We start from the raw sequence: 7,956 nt of genomic DNA, 5'->3' as shown, positions 1-7,956 counted from the left end.
CTGTGCAGCAGTTCACACTCACAATAAAAATATAAGATAATTGAAAACAAAGACAAGCTCATTATACAAAGGAAATAATATTACAGATCTAGACAAATTGAGTTGCTTATAGTTAAAAGAATCTCATGAACGATCATTTAGGCTACATGTATTTTTCACATTTTTGGTCACAAAATTATTATTTTTATGACATGAGTCAGTTTTGATGACTTTTCAATATTGATCAAATGTTAGAATATTAATAATGAAAAATGAGAAGGGCTACGCCAAAATGTGTAACATTTATGTAGTCTACAAATGAATACAAAAGCCCCGACATAGAGTTTTGACGCAGCTTTAATCTCCCTTTTGGTTATCTCAATACTTAATTGACGGCAGAACACGACGTTACATGCTCGTAGTTTCTTTTGCGTGATACAGGGTGCGCCACATTTGCGTGTGATATTGAAGAGTGCGCGCCGCAAGCACACGGCTGACACGACAAGAAGTTCGTTTTTCTGAGTTTTACTGACATATAGCCTGACAACATCTCTTCTGACAGAGGACTGTGCGGCGGTGCTGACTGCGTTATTTATTTAAAAAAATGTATTGCTGTGAGACTGTTTGCTTTTACGCGCAAATCCTGGAGATATTCTAGGACAGGCTGAAATCACTCACGAGGTGCGTCTCTGTGTGAGACAGATTTCAACAATCACCAGTCAGAGACAGCAGCAAAGCCGAAGCACGATGAAATATGGCAACTTATGATTTCGGGGGTTTACATAGGCTATTGTCCGGTTTCATATTTGTCAGTCAACTTTTCAAAACACATTCAGGGCTGAAGCCCCGGCAAAATCGGCTGACGCCGTGTCTGGGGGGGGGGGGGATTATGGTGTGGGGTTGTTTTACAGGGGTTGGGCTTGGCCCCTTAGTTCCAGTGGAAGGAACTCCTAATACTTCATTATAAGAAAACATTTTGGACAATAAGTGTCAAACAATGAAGTTAAATCTTTCTCATGCTATTATTAAGAGATTTTTTTTTTCCATCATTTTTGTTATGTCACACCATAAGACACATTTACAGTACAGTTCAGTAAAAATGTAACAAAAAGAAAAACAGAAAGAATTCTCAACCATCAGACTTCACTACATAAATATATGGGTTTTTAAAATGGTGTTTAACAAAACAAACAAACAAAACATTTAAATGCATATTTGAGGAGCCAACAGGAGTAGAGAAGGAAAAATGAAGACTAACACCAGAAACATCAGGCTGAAATGGCCATGAATCAGGGTGGTAATAACTGGAGACTCACCATCTGTCGGCTCGGACTCGAGCGCATCTGTGCCGGCTAGCGGCTCTACGCTGGGTGTGTATAGATGAGCCCGTGATTTCTGCTCAGCCTCAAGAGGAAACACTTTGGTTTTGAGGGTTTGGAAGGAACGTTTCACAGCCTTACATCCTCTCCAGAGGAAGTTCTTCCCTTTTGTCTTTTTTTCTGCAAACAACAAATATTGATAGAAACATCTGTTTTATTAGCACAGATTACAGCTCAATGATTCACTAGTTCATGTTCCAAGAACACTAGAGAAATGGGCTCGTTGCAAATGGGCGCCATGTTGGATTTCTGATCTAGCGAGTTTGTGCAGACGCCAGTGCAGAGAGCCAGAGAAACCAGAGAATGATCTTTAATAGTTGTTTATAGATTATGATACATCACTTAAAATAATACTAAGATCTATATTACTATTCCATGAGTAAATGACATTTAAATGCATGCATGTTTAAATCATGTGAATGAAATACACTTTCATTAAATACACTTTGTACATGAAGAGTAAATTGACTCATGGTGCATGAACATACGCATGTGTGATTCCCCGACCAATTATGCCTACTGTAAATATACAAATATGCAAATATAACTACATTTAAAAATAAACTATAGCACAGAAATACATAAAATAAAAATAAAATATCCATTTAAAGAATCTTAAAAAACTTCAGTCTTTTGATTTCTGATCTTCTGCAAATCAAAGTTACTTTACGTGATGTCAGAGTATGAGAATTATATTATGCTGGTCAATTATGAACAATAGGTAAAATTGAACTGCTAGCAAAAAATGAAGCAAATTTGGTGGGGCCGAGGGGCCGCTGCTGCAAATATGTGGGTGGCTCGTCCCCTAACAGATCTCACTCCAAACTCTTGATACAACTTGAGAGCTCTGTATAAACCTCTAATAAACTACTCAATAATGAGTGTGTGATGTGAACGAGTGTGAACTCTGTGACTGAAATGAGCACAGCATGATCACAAATCAATCGTGCTGCCTTATGCGTCTCAGAAATCAGAGCTTTATCAATAACAGCCGATCAAATAAAATACTTGAAAATACTACATACTGCACATTTTCTACTTTTCTTTTGACAAGAGCCTAATCTCAACTATAAGCTACTGAATCACACACATTCACACTACTTGATGTGTCTATTTAAACTTTTTAAACCACTATATGATACACAAATGAGTGTGAACTCAGTGTGAAATCAGAGCTATCAACTCAAGAGTAAGCTACTATCAACTAAGACACTACATCATACACATTTTCTACTGTTTGATATGTGCATTTAAATATAAAAAAAGTTGTACAATATGATACGCGAATGAGTGCAAACTATAGGCTATGAATGAAACCAACCAGCCGCGCTGCCGTCTCTCTGTGCGTCTCTCAGAAATCGCTTGTCAAGAGCCTAATCTCAACTATAAGCTACTGAATCACACACATTCACACTACTTGATGTGTCTATTTAAATGTTTTAAACCTTGTACTATACAGTATGATAGTATATGTTTGGTGTCGCAGTCTCTCCCAGAGCTGGAAAACGTTACAGCCTATTCGTTATAATTTGTTTTTTTTTATTTAACATGTATTATTGTTTTAAGTGGAAGATATTTTATATTTTGTTATAATTACAATAAAAATGTTATCATGTTATAATTAAAAAAATGTTTTACAAATTATACAAGGCATATTTGTTAAAACTATGACAGGAACCCAAACACATCCATGCCCAGGGCACAACCATGACATAATCCGTTCCTACACTACATAAACACTATATGAAAATAAGTGTCTAACAATGAAAATAAATATCTCTCATGCTATTTGTATTAGGAGTATTATTTTTCTTAGTTTTTGTTATGTCACACCATAAGACACATTTACAGTACAGTTCAGTAAAAATGTAACAAAAAGAAAAACAGAAAGAATTCTCAACCATCAGAATACACTACATAAATATATGGGTTTTTCAAATGGTGTTTAACAAAACAAACAAACAAAACATTTAAATGCATATTTGAGGAGCCAACAGGAGTAGAGAAGGAAAAATGAAGACTAACACCAGAAACATCAGGCTGAAATGGCCATGAATCAGGGTGGTAATAACTGGAGACTCACCATCTGTGCCGGCTAGCGGCTCTACGCTGGGTGTGTATAGATGAGCCCGTGATTTGAGGGTTTGGAAGGAACGTTTCACAGCCTTACATCCTCTCCAGAGGAAGTTCTTCCCTTTTGTCTTTTTTTCTGCAAACAACAAATATTGATTAGAAACATCTGTTTTATTAGCACAGATTACAGCTCAATGATTCACTAGTTCATGTTCCAAGAACACTAGAGAAATGGGCTCGTTGCAAATGGCCACCATGTTGGATTTCTGATCTAGCGAGTTTGTGCAGATGCAAAAAATCTGCGAAATTGCCCTTAAAAAATGTTGAAGTACAGCTTAATTTTGTCTATTTAACTGAACATGACTTTAAAGTCCTGACTTGTATTATCTTAGAGCTATTTCCATATGGACATTTCTTTGTTGTGTCACAGTCACTTCTGGCAGATTAAAGGATATTTTATGATTGTAACCTTAAAGTGGCTTTGAAACTATATGTATTGTGAAAAGTACTAGATCTATGGTTTTACTATGGTAAAACTGTATCCATGTTGTTATTTTTTTGTTCATACCATGGTTCAACTTAGTTTAATATTGCAGTAAACCTAAAGTAAAAGTATGGTAACGTTAATCATAACTATAGTAACCATACGTTTTTTGTAGTTACGGTTTTATTACAACAATCATAGATAAACCATAATTGTTGTAGTAAAACCATGGTTCATTGTGTTAGTTTCTATGGTTTTACAGCAAATACTGTGGTAAAAAGATGGCTAACCAGCGCCGCTGGTCGTATGCTGCTGGGACAATATAACAATGATGTTTTCTAGAGCACCATCTTCTCTATATTGTAAAAAACATTCTTCATCTCTAGCAAAGTTTCAAATATAAGCATCCTGTGCTCCGAGAGCCCATTACAAGCCCAGTAATGCTGATATGCTGTGCCATACAAGTCCTACCATTGAAGTCGGATTCATTATGTGTTAGTTCTGATGTGTATTTACTCCGTACCTTTTGTGTGGTCCTGCCAAGCGGCTGTCCGGTCCTTCGCCTCCAGGGACAAGCTGTCCAGCTTCAATAGGAACTTTGGAGACATAATATTTATATATAACTTTACTGAACTACAGTTATGACCACCTGAGCTGAAGATTCCGTCAAGTAACTCAATTTATATCGTAAATATATTAAATGACACCGTATTCTGTCAGATTCTGAATCTCAACGAGCTGTGTAGACACTATTTTACTGTTGTTTAAAGCGGTAGATTGCGTTTGTAACACTTTCATCTGTTAGTGAGTCTGAGTCTGATAATCCCTGCTGAACTGAACTCAGTCTGTGACGTCATATGGAACTCGACTGTGACGTCACATCTGCTGCTCTGCAGCGGTCAAACACGCATATTTAACCCTTGTGCATTGTTCAAATTCACCAGGCACGTGCAGAGGGGGGGAGGGGGGGGCGTTGGGTGCTCGAGCACCTGCCCTTTTGCCCCTTGGTGCCCAAAGTGCCCTTTTGTCAAGGCAAAATTTCCTCTCCTTTTTTTGTAATTAAAGGCCCTTTTGTGGATGCCTGCCCAATCTAACTATTAGTAAAATTAATGAATAATAATTTAGCCGTAAATAAAATGACCCACATGATGACCTTTCACCTGACGAACTCAACCGGGACGATTCCTCTCGCTGCAGTGCACGCGCATTTTTAAAATTCGCGCGGCTACGCGCACTACCACAGGATATCTTCAACTCTGCGGCTGCTGGTAAGTGGTGTTTCATTTTTAGCGAAGTGCTTATGATGTTTGTTTACTTATTATTGTTATTTTACAAGAACGACGTGAAGAGAGCATGCAGAAATGTTGTTTACATTGCTGTCTGTGTGTAGGCTGTAGAAGTTACGTTAGCTTGCTGTTTAGGGAGAAAAGTTTCACGGGTGTCGAGGGTCTGGTCTTTTTATGTTATTTGTACTTTAAACTATTATTATTACAATATTTATTTAAAAAACGTAGAGTGCCTTAAAAATGATCACTACACTGGTAAGGCTTACCAGTATCTTATGTTTTGTGTGCAGCAGCCTCTGTGAACATCTCCCCTAACAGCCTGGGCAGAATCTGCAGCTTTACAGCAGGTCAGTGAGCTAGTGAGCCAGTTCCAAACACTGTCAGCTATCTTTACATCTTGTCATGGTCACATAAAAATGGTTTAATCAGCTAATATATCTCCTATATGTTTGTTTTAATGTCTACAGTCTCAGATCAACTCCAGCAGTATCATCATCATCATCATCATCATCATCATCAGCAGCAGTAACAACAACAACAGCAAAGGCAGCAAACTCATTTAAGGACTTTAGTAAGAATTTACCAGAAACAGGTATCACATTAATGTTAAAAATATTGTAAAGTATTAATTGCTGTATTTTTTTCTGTTTGCTTTGTTTTTATTTTCATTGTATAAATGTAACTCTTGTATTTTTGTAAATCAGTTTATGCCATGAAAATAGCCACAGATGCTGACATGGCATTAAATAAAACTATACTGTACTGAACGAAACGTGGGCCACGTTGATTTTGTCCTACACAGTTTACTATAACAGTTGTTCTTTATTATTCTGTAGGCTAGAACAGAGAAGGAAAAGCCATCAGGTTGGGGCAACTTAAGATACTTCAGTTTCTAATCCCAGAGTTATTAATATGTACACATAATTATTAATTTTTTTTTTACTTTTAAACTTAAAATTAGTCTTTTCTGTTCTGTTTCTTTTTCAAAACTGCATCAATGCATTTGCTGCCGTATCGATACAGAATCATCCATATTGATATATTGCTGTATTGATATTTTGAGCACAGCCCTATTTAAAGCCTTGTTCCATGTGCCCCCTTTTATACTTTGAGCACCTGCCCCTCCAGAGGTCTCTGCACGGCCCTGAAATTCACTACCCTTTCATTATGTTCGTGGCTGAAAACAGCCACTACTTTAAACTGCTGTAAAAAGGTATCAGATTTGTATTTATTTATTTTTTTTTCTATTATTTTTTTTATAAATCTATTAATCAACCTCAGTCAACGGCGTGTGTATCATAGCCGTGGTCTTATGGAGCTTATAATATGACAATATGATTTGAATTTGAATTGTGTCAATTATTTGATTTATTTACAAGACGTGTAATCTAACAAATTTGAATTGTAGGCTATGTGGTATTTTAAATAGTTCTGAATTTGATTTCCTTAAACGAATTTATTTCGTTTTTTACATTTATTAGACATATATTTTCAAACAGCTATTTTTTTGTTCTGAATTCTTTGACTGCAAATTCATATTCAGTTTTTAAAAATACAGATTCAAGTTTTCAAGATGAAGAAGAAATTCAGAACTTCAAATTCAGTTTTCTAAAATTCAAACCGCGGAAAATTCAGATCTTACAGAAAGTAGGTCAGGTCACAGGTCATCCACAGGGAAGAGTAAAGGATCTCAGAAAAGTCGAACAGAGCATTTTGGCTGCACTGCAGTAGTTTTCTACCGCAAACGCGGTGGTAGTTCAAGAGAATCCGTGTATCTTTCGTTCAGTCGTTTTTATTTTATTTAATATTAAGAGTAGAAAAATGAGAAATCAGCTTGAGTATTAGATTTCTAATATTCTAGTAATAATAGTCCTCTGCTGCTGCAGTTGCACGGAGCTTACAAAATTTAACGCGTGTATTGCAACTAGGCTACATTTCATTTTCTCATCAAACAAATAACGAATGGCTCGACACAACAGAAGAGCCTAGACAGGGCTTTCTCTCTGTGTAGATATAAAGTAACCTACGCTTTGCATCAGCTGGGTATGGCAGGGTAAATGACGGCTGTCATAGCCTGCATAGTCGCCCGGTAAGTTAAAAAAAGAAAAGAAATTAAGATATAAATCAATATAATTATTTATATTTTTGTGTATGAACAAGTAGCAACACAGAAGGGTGATCCATGGATTTCAAATAGATGGAGGAATGATAAGACAGCACACCTTTCCAGATCTGTTTTAAGAACACTTCATCTGGAAATCTGTGTAAGGGTCCGTTCATACAGAACGCGCTTTTTCATTGCTTTTCTAGGCATACGCGCACTAGACGGACGTTGCGCTCGCTCTTCTGCAGCGTCTCGGCGTTCTAAAAACGCGGCGCTCAATTGAAAAGAAGTTCAGCTTTTAAAAACACGCCTCAAGACCTTGCGTTTTCCCCCATTCCACTGCCCACTTATGTGTAAATGTCCCCAAAGTCATAAACATCTTAAAGGTGATTTCTGTATTGATATCTTCCAGATGAACCTGCACATCAAATATCCTAGAAGCAAAATACGTTATATTAACACATACCCATATATTTTATGAAGATGTTACACTTAAACTTGACGAATAAATTTAATATTCCAACTTTAATCTGATAGTTTTGTAAATTCATGTAACAATTTCCATTGGTGTGCACAAGCAGGCGTCCTTCGTTACCATGGTAACCGTCCTGCTTCTGCATTCCACTTTCACACCTTATCGTGCGCATGGAA

The 7,956-nt window shown here is 36.8% G+C and overlaps 1 protein-coding gene and 1 long non-coding RNA gene across 2 annotated transcripts in view; one reads left to right on the top strand and one right to left on the bottom strand.

Annotated features, from left to right (window-relative positions):
- Nucleotides 1-7,956, bottom strand: part of LOC309479461 (uncharacterized protein) — a 227,363-nt gene that overhangs the window by 20,599 nt on the left and 198,808 nt on the right. The window lies entirely within an intron of this gene.
- LOC309478634 lies at nt 4,893-6,400 on the top strand. The gene is made up of 3 exons (XR_014199065.1): nt 4,893-5,183; nt 5,492-5,548; nt 5,669-6,400. It is a non-coding gene; the product is annotated as an uncharacterized lncRNA (long non-coding RNA).

Source organism: Leuciscus leuciscus, assembly GCF_965113295.1.
Source record: "Leuciscus leuciscus genome assembly, chromosome: 17".
NCBI lineage: Eukaryota > Metazoa > Chordata > Actinopteri > Cypriniformes > Leuciscidae > Leuciscus > Leuciscus leuciscus.
The sequence above is the reverse complement of the archived record's forward strand: the minus strand, read 5'-3'. Positions and strand labels throughout refer to the sequence as shown.